Here is a 15,000-nt window from a genome sequence, read left to right on the forward strand (position 1 = left end):
GTAAATTTGACTAAGTGCCTAGGAGCATTTCCCTTTAAGAAGGCCGACCTGCTATGGTTCTCCACCCGGGTCCGGAACTCAAAATTAGTCCCTCTCCTAGTTGGAAGTCATCAAAAAAAGGCGGAAATTTGACTAAGTGCCATCATTTTAGAGTACCAGGACTATAGCTGGGGAATTGGAGCCCTCTGGTGGACACTCGCTGCAAATGCACCCTGAATTAAACACATTATTTCCAGTTCTTTTGGTGTTCCCGGGGAATGAGAGGCCTTTTGTGGGCCAGAAAGAGTGGGGGACCCTTGGAGCCCCTATTTTCAGACAGTTTGGCTTATTTCGGTGACGCCGGGGCGTCCATCAGGTCTTCCCGGGGAATGAGAGGCCTTTTGTGGCCATATGTCAACAAAAGAGTGGGGAAATGGAGCCCTCCGGTGGACTCCCGCTGCAAATGCACCCCCCAAATTAAATACATTAATTCCAGGCCTTTTGGGGCCCTATATTCAGACGGTGTGTAGCCCTCCAGTGGACTCCCGCCTCCAATGCACCCCCCAAATTAAAGACATCACCCCCCAAATTAAAGGCATCATTTCCAGTTCTTTTGGGGCCCTATTTTCAGACAGTTTGGCGTATTTCCTTGACGCCGGGGAGTCCTACAGGTGTTCCCGGGGAATGAGAGGCCTTTTGTGGGCCAGAAAGAGTGGGGAACCCTTGGAGCCCCTATTTTCAGACAGTTTGGCTTATTTCGGTGACGCCGGGGCGTCCATCAGGTCTTCCCGGGGAATGAGAGGCCTTTTGTGGCCATATGTCAACAAAAGAGTGGGGAAATGGAGCCCTCCGGTGGACTCCCGCTGCAAATGCACCCCCCAAATTAAATACATTAATTCCAGGCCTTTTGGGGCCCTATATTCAGACGGTGTGGAGCCCTCCAGTGGACTCCCGCCTCCAATGCACCCCCATAATTATAGACATCACCCCCCAAATTAAAGGCATCATTTCCAGTTCTTTTGGGCCCCTATTTTCAGACGGTTTGGCGTATTTCCTTGACGCCGGGGAGTCCTACAGGTGTTCCCGGGGAATGAGAGGCCTTTTGTGGGCCAGAAAGAGTGGGGAACACTTGGAGCCCCTATTTTCAGACAGTTTGCCGTATTTCGGTGACGCCGGGGCGTCCATCAGGTCTTCCCGGGGAATGTGAGGCCTTTCGTGGGCCATATTTTCAGACAGATTGGCCTGTTTCAGTGACGCCGAGGCGTCCATCAGGTCTTCCCGGGGAGTGTGAGGCCTTTTGGGGCCCTATTTTCAGACAGAAAAAAAAGAAAAGTAACCCTTACACTACAAATGACAGCGGGGAAACGCCCCCCCAGCAAAGTCACAGGGGAAGTGGGGTAGACAAGTGGAGAGTGTCTGGGGGAAAGTCCACAAAATGATCAAAAATCACACACAGGTACGAGTGCCACAAGTCCCGCCGCGTCCCACCCGAGTCCGAGGTGCCCCCCACATGCCCAAAACGCACCCAGCAAAGGCGCACTGTGATTGGGAAGAAAAGTTGGAAAAGTGGGCAAAAGTCCGGAAAAATGACCAAAAACCACACCCAGGTTAGAGCCCCACACGTCCTGCAGTCGCACCCGAGTCCTGGGATGCCCAACATGTCCAAAAAAATCAAAAAAAGCCCAAAAAATCAAAAAAATCCCCGGGCCGTATCTTGGACGCCGGCGTACCGCGTTCGGCCCTCGTGCCGTAGTTTGGCGACCGATTGTAAAAATTTGCCGCGACCGGCTAGTTTTTTTCCTTGGAGTAAATAGAGAGTAGATCCAGCAGAAAATATGCACTATAAACAAAGAGAGGGAGTTTGGAGGGGGGGCAAAAACGCCCTCTTGGAACTTAGTCCCGCCGCGTTCCACCAGTGTCTCGGGGTGCCTACAATGTCCACAACTTACCCAGCAAAGGCGCACTGTGATTGGGAAGAAAAGTTGGGAAAGTGGGCAAAAGTCCCGAATTTGGTCCAAAATCACACCCAGGTTCGAGTCCCACAAGTCCCGCCGCGTTCCACCAGTGTCTCGGGGTGCCTACAATGTCCACAACGCACCCAGCAAAGGCGCACTGTGATTGGGAAGAAAAGTTGGGAAAGTGGGCAAAAGTCCCGAATTTGGTCCAAAATCACACCCAGGTTCGAGTCCCACAAGTCCCGCCGCGTTCCACCAGGGTTCCGGGGTGCCTACAATGTCCACAACGCACCCAGCAAAGGCGCACTGTGATTGGGAAGAAAAGTTGGGAAAGTGGGCAAAAGTCCCGAATTTGGTCCAAAATCACACCCAGGTTCGAGTCCCACAAGTCCCGCCGCGTTCCACCAGTGTCTCGGGGTGCCTACAATGTCCACAACGCACCCAGCAAAGGCGCACTGTGATTGGGAAGAAAAGTTGGGAAAGTGGGCAAAAGTCCCGAATTTGGTCCAAAATCACACCCAGGTTCGAGTCCCACAAGTCCCGCCGCGTTCCACCAGGGTTCCGGGGTGCCTACAATGCCTAAGACGCACCCAGCAAAGGCGCACTGTGATTGGGAAGAAAAGTTGGGAAAGTGGGCAAAAGTCCCGAATTTGGTCCAAAATCACACCCAGGTTCGAGTCCCACAAGTCCCGCCGCGTTCCACCAGGGTTCCGGGGTGCCTACAATGTCCACAACTTACCCAGCAAAGGCGCACTGTGATTGGGAAGAAAAGTTGGGAAAGTGGGCAAAAGTCCCGAATTTGGTCCAAAATCACACCCAGGTTCGAGTCCCACAAGTCCCGCCGCGTTCCACCAGTGTCTCGGGGTGCCTACAATGTCCACAACGCACCCAGCAAAGGCGCACTGTGATTGGGAAGAAAAGTTGGGAAAGTGGGCAAAAGTCCCGAATTTGGTCCAAAATCACACCCAGGTTCGAGTCCCACAAGTCCCGCCGCGTTCCACCAGGGTTCCGGGGTGCCTACAATGTCCACAACTTACCCAGCAAAGGCGCACTGTGATTGGGAAGAAAAGTTGGGAAAGTGGGCAAAAGTCCCGAATTTGGTCCAAAATCACACCCAGGTTCGAGTCCCACAAGTCCCGCCGCGTTCCACCAGTGTCTCGGGGTGCCTACAATGTCCACGACGCACCCAGCAAAGGCGCACTGTGATTGGGAAGAAAAGTTGGGAAAGTGGGCAAAAGTCCCGAATTTGGTCCAAAGTCACACCCAGGTTCGAGTCCCACAAGTCCCGCCGCGTTCCACCAGGGTTCCGGGGTGCCTACAATGTCCACAACGCACCCAGCAAAGGCGCACTGTGATTGGGAAGAAAAGTTGGGAAAGTGGGCAAAAGTCCCGAATTTGATCCAAAAGCACACCCAGGTTCGAGTCCCACAAGTCCCGCCGCGTTCCACCAGGGTTCCGGGGTGCCTACAATGTCCACGACGCACCCAGCAAAGGCGCACTGTGATTGGGAAGAAAAGTTGGGAAAGTGGGCAAAAGTCCCGAATTTGGTCCAAAATCACACCCAGGTTCGAGTCCCACAAGTCCCGCCGCGTTCCACCGGTGTCTCGGGGGTGCCTGGCATGTCCACAACTTACCCAGCAAAGGCGCACTGTGATTGGGAAGAAAAGTTGGGAAAGTGGGCAAAAGTCCCGAATTTGGTCCAAAATCACACCCAGGTTCGAGTCCCACAAGTCCCGCCGCGTTCCACCAGTGTCTCGGGGTGCCTGGCATGTCCACAACGCACCCAGCAAAGGCGCACTGTGATTGGGAAGAAAAGTTGGGAAAGTGGGCAAAAGTCCCGAATTTGGTCCAAAATCACACCCAGGTTCGAGTCCCACAAGTCCCGCCGCGTTCCACCAGGGTTGCGGGGTGCCTGACATGTCCACGACGCACCCAGCAAAGGCGCACTGTGATTGGGAAGAAAAGTTGGGAAAGTGGGCAAAAGTCCCGAATTTGGTCCAAAATCACACCCAGGTTCGAGTCCCACAAGTCCCGCCGCGTTCCACCAGTGTCTCGGGGTGCCTACAATGTCCACAACGCACCCAGCAAAGGCGCACTGTGATTGGGAAGAAAAGTTGGGAAAGTGGGCAAAAGTCCCGAATTTGGTCCAAAATCACACCCAGGTTCGAGTCCCACAAGTCCCGCCGCGTTCCACCAGGGTTCCGGGGTGCCTACAATGTCCACAACGCACCCAGCAAAGGCGCACTGTGATTGGGAAGAAAAGTTGGGAAAGTGGGCAAAAGTCCCGAATTTGGTCCAAAATCACACCCAGGTTCGAGTCCCACAAGTCCCGCCGCGTTCCACCAGTGTCTCGGGGTGCCTACAATGTCCACAACGCACCCAGCAAAGGCGCACTGTGATTGGGAAGAAAAGTTGGGAAAGTGGGCAAAAGTCCCGAATTTGGTCCAAAATCACACCCAGGTTCGAGTCCCACAAGTCCCGCCGCGTTCCACCAGGGTTCCGGGGTGCCTACAATGCCTAAGACGCACCCAGCAAAGGCGCACTGTGATTGGGAAGAAAAGTTGGGAAAGTGGGCAAAAGTCCCGAATTTGGTCCAAAATCACACCCAGGTTCGAGTCCCACAAGTCCCGCCGCGTTCCACCAGGGTTCCGGGGTGCCTACAATGTCCACAACTTACCCAGCAAAGGCGCACTGTGATTGGGAAGAAAAGTTGGGAAAGTGGGCAAAAGTCCCGAATTTGGTCCAAAATCACACCCAGGTTCGAGTCCCACAAGTCCCGCCGCGTTCCACCAGTGTCTCGGGGTGCCTACAATGTCCACAACGCACCCAGCAAAGGCGCACTGTGATTGGGAAGAAAAGTTGGGAAAGTGGGCAAAAGTCCCGAATTTGGTCCAAAATCACACCCAGGTTCGAGTCCCACAAGTCCCGCCGCGTTCCACCAGGGTTCCGGGGTGCCTACAATGTCCACAACTTACCCAGCAAAGGCGCACTGTGATTGGGAAGAAAAGTTGGGAAAGTGGGCAAAAGTCCCGAATTTGGTCCAAAAGCACACCCAGGTTCGAGTCCCACAAGTCCCGCCGCGTTCCACCAGTGTCTCGGGGTGCCTACAATGTCCACAACGCACCCAGCAAAGGCGCACTGTGATTGGGAAGAAAAGTTGGGAAAGTGGGCAAAAGTCCCGAATTTGGTCCAAAATCACACCCAGGTTCGAGTCCCACAAGTCCCGCCGCGTTCCACCAGGGTTCCGGGGTGCCTACAATGTCCACGACGCACCCAGCAAAGGCGCACTGTGATTGGGAAGAAAAGTTGGGAAAGTGGGCAAAAGTCCCGAATTTGGTCCAAAATCACACCCAGGTTCGAGTCCCACAAGTCCCGCCGCGTTCCACCAGGGTTCCGGGGTGCCTACAATGTCCACGACGCACCCAGCAAAGGCGCACTGTGATTGGGAAGAAAAGTTGGGAAAGTGGGCAAAAGTCCCGAATTTGGTCCAAAATCACACCCAGGTTCGAGTCCCACAAGTCCCGCCGCGTTCCACCAGTGTCTCGGGGCGCCTACAATGTCCACAACGCACCCAGCAAAGGCGCACTGTGATTGGGAAGAAAAGTTGGGAAAGTGGGCAAAAGTCCCGAATTGGATCCAAAATCACACCCAGGTTCGAGTCCCACAAGTCCCGCCGCGTTCCACCAGGGTTCCGGGGTGCCTACAATGTCCACAACTTACCCAGCAAAGGTGCACTGTGATTGGGAAGAAAAGTTGGGAAAGTGGGCAAAAGTCCCGAATTTTATCCAAAATCACACCCAGGTTCGAGTCCCGCAAGTCCCGCCGCGTTCCACCAGGGTTCCGGGGTGCCTACAATGTCCACAACGCACCCAGCAAAGGCGCACTGTGATTGGGAAGAAAAGTTGGGAAAGTGGGCAAAAGTCCCGAATTTGGTCCAAAATCACACCCAGGTTCGAGTCCCACAAGTCCCGCCGCGTTCCACCAGGGTTCCGGGGTGCCTACAATGTCCACAACGCACCCAGCAAAGGCGCACTGTGATTGGGAAGAAAAGTTGGGAAAGTGGGCAAAAGTCCCGAATTTGGTCCAAAATCACACCCAGGTTCGAGTCCCACAAGTCCCGCCGCGTTCCACCAGGGTTCCGGGGTGCCTACAATGTCCACAACGCACCCAGCAAAGGCGCACTGTGATTGGGAAGAAAAGTTGGGAAAGTGGGCAAAAGTCCCGAATTTGGTCCAAAATCACACCCAGGTTCGAGTCCCACAAGTCCCGCCGCGTTCCACCAGGGTTCCGGGGTGCCTACAATGTCCACAACGCACCCAGCAAAGGCGCACTGTGATTGGGAAGAAAAGTTGGGAAAGTGGGCAAAAGTCCCGAATTTGGTCCAAAATCACACCCAGGTTCGAGTCCCACAAGTCCCGCCGCGTTCCACCAGGGTTCCGGGGTGCCTACAATGTCCACGACGCACCCAGCAAAGGCGCACTGTGATTGGGAAGAAAAGTTGGGAAAGTGGGCAAAAGTCCCGAATTTGGTCCAAAATCACACCCAGGTTCGAGTCCCACAAGTCCCGCCGCGTTCCACCAGGGTTCCGGGGTGCCTACAATGTCCACAACGCACCCAGCAAAGGCGCACTGTGATTGGGAAGAAAAGTTGGGAAAGTGGGCAAAAGTCCCGAATTTGGTCCAAAATCACACCCAGGTTCGAGTCCCACAAGTCCCGCCGCGTTCCACCAGTGTCTCGGGGTGCCTACAATGTCCACAACGCACCCAGCAAAGGCGCACTGTGATTGGGAAGAAAAGTTGGGAAAGTGGGCAAAAGTCCCGAATTTGGTCCAAAATCACACCCAGGTTCCAGTCCCACAAGTCCCGCCGCGTTCCACCAGTGTCTCGGGGTGCCTACAATGTCCACAACGCACCCAGCAAAGGTGCACTGTGATTGGGAAGAAAAGTTGGGAAAGTGGGCAAAAGTCCCGAATTTTATCCAAAATCACACCCAGGTTCGAGTCCCACAAGTCCCGCCGCGTTCCACCAGGGTTCCGGGGTGCCTACAATGTCCACAACTTACCCAGCAAAGGCGCACTGTGAGTGGGGAGAAAAGTTGGGAAAGTGGGCAAAAGTCCCGAATTTGGTCCAAAATCACACCCAGGTTCGAGTCCCACAAGTCCCGCCGCGTTCCACCAGGGTTCCGGGGTGCCTACAATGTCCACAACGCACCCAGCAAAGGCGCACTGTGATTGGGAAGAAAAGTTGGGAAAGTGGGCAAAAGTCCCGAATTTGGTCCAAAATCACACCCAGGTTCGAGTCCCACAAGAAAAGTCCCGAATTTGGTCCAAAATCACACCCAGGTTCGAGTCCCGCAAGTCCCGCCGCGTTCCATCAGAGTGCCGGGGTGCCTACAATGTCCACAACGCACCCAGCAAAGGCGCACTGTGATTGGGAAGAAAAGTTGGGAAAGTGGGCAAAAGTCCCGAATTCGGTCCAAAATCACACCCAGGTTCGAGTCCCACAAGTCCCGCCGCGTTCCACCAGGGTTCCGGGGTGCCTACAATGTCCACGACGCACCCAGCAAAGGCGCACTGTGATTGGGAAGAAAAGTTGGGAAAGTGGGCAAAAGTCCCGAATTTGGTCCAAAATCACACCCAGGTTCGAGTCCCACAAGTCCCGCCGCGTTCCACCAGTGTCTCGGGGTGCCTACAATGTCCACAACGCACCCAGCAAAGGCGCACTGTGATTGGGAAGAAAAGTTGGGAAAGTGGGCAAAAGTCCCGAATTTGGTCCAAAATCACACCCAGGTTCGAGTCCCACAAGTCCCGCCGCGTTCCACCAGGGTTCCGGGGTGCCTACAATGCCTAAGACGCACCCAGCAAAGGCGCACTGTGATTGGGAAGAAAAGTTGGGAAAGTGGGCAAAAGTCCCGAATTTGGTCCAAAATCACACCCAGGTTCGAGTCCCACAAGTCCCGCCGCGTTCCACCAGGGTTCCGGGGTGCCTACAATGTCCACAACTTACCCAGCAAAGGCGCACTGTGATTGGGAAGAAAAGTTGGGAAAGTGGGCAAAAGTCCCGAATTTGGTCCAAAATCACACCCAGGTTCGAGTCCCACAAGTCCCGCCGCGTTCCACCAGTGTCTCGGGGTGCCTACAATGTCCACAACGCACCCAGCAAAGGCGCACTGTGATTGGGAAGAAAAGTTGGGAAAGTGGGCAAAAGTCCCGAATTTGGTCCAAAATCACACCCAGGTTCGAGTCCCACAAGTCCCGCCGCGTTCCACCAGGGTTCCGGGGTGCCTACAATGTCCACAACTTACCCAGCAAAGGCGCACTGTGATTGGGAAGAAAAGTTGGGAAAGTGGGCAAAAGTCCCGAATTTGGTCCAAAAGCACACCCAGGTTCGAGTCCCACAAGTCCCGCCGCGTTCCACCAGTGTCTCGGGGTGCCTACAATGTCCACAACGCACCCAGCAAAGGCGCACTGTGATTGGGAAGAAAAGTTGGGAAAGTGGGCAAAAGTCCCGAATTTGGTCCAAAATCACACCCAGGTTCGAGTCCCACAAGTCCCGCCGCGTTCCACCAGGGTTCCGGGGTGCCTACAATGTCCACGACGCACCCAGCAAAGGCGCACTGTGATTGGGAAGAAAAGTTGGGAAAGTGGGCAAAAGTCCCGAATTTGGTCCAAAATCACACCCAGGTTCGAGTCCCACAAGTCCCGCCGCGTTCCACCAGGGTTCCGGGGTGCCTACAATGTCCACGACGCACCCAGCAAAGGCGCACTGTGATTGGGAAGAAAAGTTGGGAAAGTGGGCAAAAGTCCCGAATTTGGTCCAAAATCACACCCAGGTTCGAGTCCCACAAGTCCCGCCGCGTTCCACCAGTGTCTCGGGGCGCCTACAATGTCCACAACGCACCCAGCAAAGGCGCACTGTGATTGGGAAGAAAAGTTGGGAAAGTGGGCAAAAGTCCCGAATTGGATCCAAAATCACACCCAGGTTCGAGTCCCGCAAGTCCCGCCGCGTTCCATCAGAGTGCCGGGGTGCCTACAATGTCCACAACTTACCCAGCAAAGGTGCACTGTGATTGGGAAGAAAAGTTGGGAAAGTGGGCAAAAGTCCCGAATTTGGTCCAAAATCACACCCAGGTTCGAGTCCCACAAGTCCCGCCGCGTTCCACCGGTGTCCCGGGGGTGCCTGGCATGTCCACAACTTACCCAGCAAAGGCGCACTGTGATTGGGAAGAAAAGTTGGGAAAGTGGGCAAAAGTCCCGAATTTGGTCCAAAATCACACCCAGGTTCGAGTCCCACAAGTCCCGCCGCGTTCCACCAGGGTTCCGGGGTGCCTACAATGTCCACAACGCACCCAGCAAAGGCGCACTGTGATTGGGAAGAAAAGTTGGGAAAGTGGGCAAAAGTCCCGAATTTGGTCCAATATCACACCCAGGTTCGAGTCCCACAAGTCCCGCCGCGTTCCACCAGGGTTCCGGGGTGCCTACAATGTCCACAACTTACCCAGCAAAGGCGCACTGTGATTGGGAAGAAAAGTTGGGAAAGTGGGCAAAAGTCCCGAATTTGGTCCAAAATCACACCCAGGTTCGAGTCCCGCAAGTCCCGCCGCGTTCCACCAGTGTCTCGGGGTGCCTACAATGTCCACAACTTACCCAGCAAAGGCGCACTGTGATTGGGAAGAAAAGTTGGGAAAGTGGGCAAAAGTCCCGAATTTGGTCCAAAATCACACCCAGGTTCGAGTCCCACAAGTCCCGCCGCGTTCCACCAGTGTCTCGGGGTGCCTACAATGTCCACAACTTACCCAGCAAAGGCGCACTGTGATTGGGAAGAAAAGTTGGGAAAGTGGGCAAAAGTCCCGAATTTGGTCCAAAATCACACCCAGGTTCGAGTCCCACAAGTCCCGCCGCGTTCCACCAGTGTCTCGGGGTGCCTACAATGTCCACAACGCACCCAGCAAAGGCGCACTGTGATTGGGAAGAAAAGTTGGGAAAGTGGGCAAAAGTCCCGAATTTGGTCCAAAATCACACCCAGGTTCGAGTCCCACAAGTCCCGCCGCGTTCCACCAGGGTTCCGGGGTGCCTACAATGTCCACAACGCACCCAGCAAAGGCGCACTGTGATTGGGAAGAAAAGTTGGGAAAGTGGGCAAAAGTCCCGAATTTGGTCCAAAATCACACCCAGGTTCGAGTCCCGCAAGTCCCGCCGCGTTCCATCAGAGTGCCGGGGTGCCTACAATGTCCACAACTTACCCAGCAAAGGTGCACTGTGATTGGGAAGAAAAGTTGGGAAAGTGGGCAAAAGTCCCGAATTTGGTCCAAAATCACACCCAGGTTCGAGTCCCACAAGTCCCGCCGCGTTCCACCAGGGTTCCGGGGTGCCTACAATGCCTAAGACGCACCCAGCAAAGGCGCACTGTGATTGGGAAGAAAAGTTGGGAAAGTGGGCAAAAGTCCCGAATTTGGTCCAAAATCACACCCAGGTTCGAGTCCCACAAGTCCCGCCGCGTTCCACCAGGGTTCCGGGGTGCCTACAATGCCTAAGACGCACCCAGCAAAGGCGCACTGTGATTGGGAAGAAAAGTTGGGAAAGTGGGCAAAAGTCCCGAATTTGGTCCAAAATCACACCCAGGTTCGAGTCCCACAAGTCCCGCCGCGTTCCACCAGGGTCTCGGGGTGCCTACAATGTCCAAGACGCACCCAGCAAAGGCGCACTGTGATTGGGAAGAAAAGTTGGGAAAGTGGGCAAAAGTCCCGAATTCTGTCCAAAATCACACCCAGGTTCGAGTCCCACAAGTCCCGCCGCGTTCCACCAGGGTTCCGGGGTGCCTACAATGCCTAAGACGCACCCAGCAAAGGCGCACTGTGATTGGGAAGAAAAGTTGGGAAAGTGGGCAAAAGTCCCGAATTTGGTCCAAAATCACACCCAGGTTCGAGTCCCACAAGTCCCGCCGCGTTCCACCAGGGTTCCGGGGTGCCTACAATGCCTAAGACGCACCCAGCAAAGGCGCACTGTGATTGGGAAGAAAAGTTGGGAAAGTGGGCAAAAGTCCCGAATTTGGTCCAAAATCACACCCAGGTTCGAGTCCCACAAGTCCCGCCGCGTTCCACCAGGGTCTCGGGGTGCCTACAATGTCCAAGACGCACCCAGCAAAGGCGCACTGTGATTGGGAAGAAAAGTTGGGAAAGTGGGCAAAAGTCCCGAATTTGATCCAAAATCACACCCAGGTTCGAGTCCCACAAGTCCCGCCGCGTTCCACCAGGGTTCCGGGGGTGCCTGGCATGTCCACAACTTACCCAGCAAAGGCGCACTGTGATTGGGAAGAAAAGTTGGGAAAGTGGGCAAAAGTCCCGAATTTGGTCCAAAATCACACCCAGGTTCGAGTCCCACAAGTCCCGCCGCGTTCCACCAGGGTTCCGGGGTGCCTACAATGCCTAAGACGCACCCAGCAAAGGCGCACTGTGATTGGGAAGAAAAGTTGGGAAAGTGGGCAAAAGTCCCGAATTTGGTCCAAAATCACACCCAGGTTCGAGTCCCACAAGTCCCGCCGCGTTCCACCAGGGTCTCGGGGTGCCTACAATGTCCAAGACGCACCCAGCAAAGGCGCACTGTGATTGGGAAGAAAAGTTGGGAAAGTGGGCAAAAGTCCCGAATTCTGTCCAAAATCACACCCAGGTTCGAGTCCCACAAGTCCCGCCGCGTTCCACCAGGGTTCCGGGGTGCCTACAATGCCTAAGACGCACCCAGCAAAGGCGCACTGTGATTGGGAAGAAAAGTTGGGAAAGTGGGCAAAAGTCCCGAATTTGGTCCAAAATCACACCCAGGTTCGAGTCCCACAAGTCCCGCCGCGTTCCACCAGGGTTCCGGGGTGCCTACAATGCCTAAGACGCACCCAGCAAAGGCGCACTGTGATTGGGAAGAAAAGTTGGGAAAGTGGGCAAAAGTCCCGAATTTGGTCCAAAATCACACCCAGGTTCGAGTCCCACAAGTCCCGCCGCGTTCCACCAGGGTTCCGGGGTGCCTACAATGCCTAAGACGCACCCAGCAAAGGCGCACTGTGATTGGGAAGAAAAGTTGGGAAAGTGGGCAAAAGTCCCGAATTTGGTCCAAAATCACACCCAGGTTCGAGTCCCACAAGTCCCGCCGCGTTCCACCAGGGTTCCGGGGTGCCTACAATGCCTAAGACGCACCCAGCAAAGGCGCACTGTGATTGGGAAGAAAAGTTGGGAAAGTGGGCAAAAGTCCCGAATTTGGTCCAAAATCACACCCAGGTTCGAGTCCCACAAGTCCCGCCGCGTTCCACCAGGGTCTCGGGGTGCCTACAATGTCCAAGACGCACCCAGCAAAGGCGCACTGTGATTGGGAAGAAAAGTTGGGAAAGTGGGCAAAAGTCCCGAATTCTGTCCAAAATCACACCCAGGTTCGAGTCCCACAAGTCCCGCCGCGTTCCACCAGGGTTCCGGGGTGCCTACAATGCCTAAGACGCACCCAGCAAAGGCGCACTGTGATTGGGAAGAAAAGTTGGGAAAGTGGGCAAAAGTCCCGAATTTGGTCCAAAATCACACCCAGGTTCGAGTCCCACAAGTCCCGCCGCGTTCCACCAGGGTTCCGGGGTGCCTACAATGCCTAAGACGCACCCAGCAAAGGCGCACTGTGATTGGGAAGAAAAGTTGGGAAAGTGGGCAAAAGTCCCGAATTTGGTCCAAAATCACACCCAGGTTCGAGTCCCACAAGTCCCGCCGCGTTCCACCAGGGTCTCGGGGTGCCTACAATGTCCAAGACGCACCCAGCAAAGGCGCACTGTGATTGGGAAGAAAAGTTGGGAAAGTGGGCAAAAGTCCCGAATTTGATCCAAAATCACACCCAGGTTCGAGTCCCACAAGTCCCGCCGCGTTCCACCAGGGTTCCGGGGGTGCCTGGCATGTCCACAACTTACCCAGCAAAGGCGCACTGTGATTGGGAAGAAAAGTTGGGAAAGTGGGCAAAAGTCCCGAATTTGATCCAAAATTATGCCCGGGTTGGAGTACCACGAGTCCGGCCGCGTTCCACCGGTGTCCCGGGGGTGCCTGGCATGTCCACAACTTACCCAGCAAAGGCGCACTGTGATTGGGAAGAAAAGTTGGGAAAGTGGGCAAAAGTCCCGAATTTGATCCAAAATTATGCCCGGGTTGGAGTACCACGAGTCCGGCCGCGTTCCACCGGTGTCCCGGGGGTGCCTGGCATGTCCACAACTTACCCAGCAAAGGCGCACTGTGATTGGGAAGAAAAGTTGGGAAAGTGGGCAAAAGTCCCGAATTTGATCCAATATTATGCCCGGGTTGGAGTACCACGAGTCCGGCCGCGTTCCACCGGTGTCCCGGGGGTGCCTGCCATGTCCACAACTTACCCAGCAAAGGCGCACTGTGATTGGGAAGAAAAGTTGGGAAAGTGGGCAAAAGTCCCGAATTTGATCCAAAATTATGCCCGGGTTGGAGTACCACGAGTCCGGCCGCGTTCCACCGGTGTCCCGGGGGTGCCTGGCATGTCCACAACTTACCCAGCAAAGGCGCACTGTGATTGGGAAGAAAAGTTGGGAAAGTGGGCAAAAGTCCCGAATTTGATCCAATATTATGCCCGGGTTGGAGTACCACGAGTCCGGCCGCGTTCCACCGGTGTCCCGGGGGTGCCTGCCATGTCCACAACTTACCCAGCAAAGGCGCACTGTGATTGGGAAGAAAAGTTGGGAAAGTGGTGAAAAAAAGGACCGGGAAATATCCAAAATTATGCCCGGGTTGGAGTACCACGAGTCCGGCCGCGTTCCACCGGTGTCCCGGGGGTGCCTGGCACGTCCACAACTTACCCAGCAAAGGCGCACTGTCAGTGGGGAAGACCAAACATGTCTCGGATTTTTTCCAAGTACCTTAACGAGAGAGGCTAAAAAGCACCTGTTTTTACCTTCTCTCGTTGTTGTACTTAGAAAAAAAACGAGAAAATAAAAAATCTGGGTTTTTTTCTAAGTACCTTAACGAGAGAGGCTAAAAAAAACCATTTTTTACCTTCTCTCGTTGTTGTACTTAGAAAAAAAACGAGAAAAAAAATTTTCCCCATTCATTTCAATGGGAGTTCATTTTTTTTTTGGGATTTTTTCTAAGTACCTTAACGAGAGAGGCTTAATTTTTCACCTACTTTTTACCTTCTCTCGATTTTTCGTTTTTTACCTGGTCGACCAAAACACCTCCATCTCGTTACTATGTGCACCATGTCTGACAGGCTGAAATCACAGGGAACGCGTCCGAGTCAAAGTGAGCTATTTTCGGACACAAATATGGTGTTTTTCCCCTCTATCCTCTGGTTCTTTTTTCAAACTGATCTTCCAGCATCTGAGCGACAGGGGCTCATGCAGACACCTGTGTCCGCCCGAGGGGCGCCTTCCCGGACACATATATGGTGCTTCCCCCCTCTTTACCCCGGTCCTTTTTCAAACTGATCTTCCAGCATCTGAGCGACAGGGGCTCATGCAGACACCTGTGTCCGCCCGAGGGGCGCCTTCCCGGACACATATATGGTGCTTCCCCCCTCTTTACCCCGGTCCTTTTTCAAACTGATCTTCCAGCATCTGAGCGACAGGGGCTCATGCAGACACCTGTGTCCGCCCGAGGGGCGCCTTCCCGGACACATATATGGTGCTTCCCCCCTCTTTACCCCGGTCCTTTTTCAAACTGATCTTCCAGCATCTGAGCGACAGGGGCTCATGCAGACACCTGTGTCCGCCCGAGGGGCGCCTTCCCGGACACATATATGGTGCTTCCCCCCTCTTTACCCCGGTCCTTTTTCAAACTGATCTTCCAGCATCTGAGCGACAGGGGCTCATGCAGACACCTGTGTCCGCCCGAGGGGCGCCTTCCCGGACACATATATGGTGCTTCCCCCCTCTTTACCCCGGTCCTTTTTCAAACTGCTCTTCCAGCTTCTGAGCGACAGGGGCTCATGCAGACACCTGTGTCCGCCTAAGGGGCGCTATCTCGGACACATTTTCAACTTTTCCCGCATGAATGAAATCCTGGAACTGATTCCACCCAGGTACTTAGGGCTTCCAGG

Source organism: Nerophis lumbriciformis, unplaced genomic scaffold (assembly GCF_033978685.3).
Source record: "Nerophis lumbriciformis unplaced genomic scaffold, RoL_Nlum_v2.1 HiC_scaffold_44, whole genome shotgun sequence".
Classification (NCBI taxonomy): Eukaryota; Metazoa; Chordata; class Actinopteri; order Syngnathiformes; family Syngnathidae; genus Nerophis; species Nerophis lumbriciformis.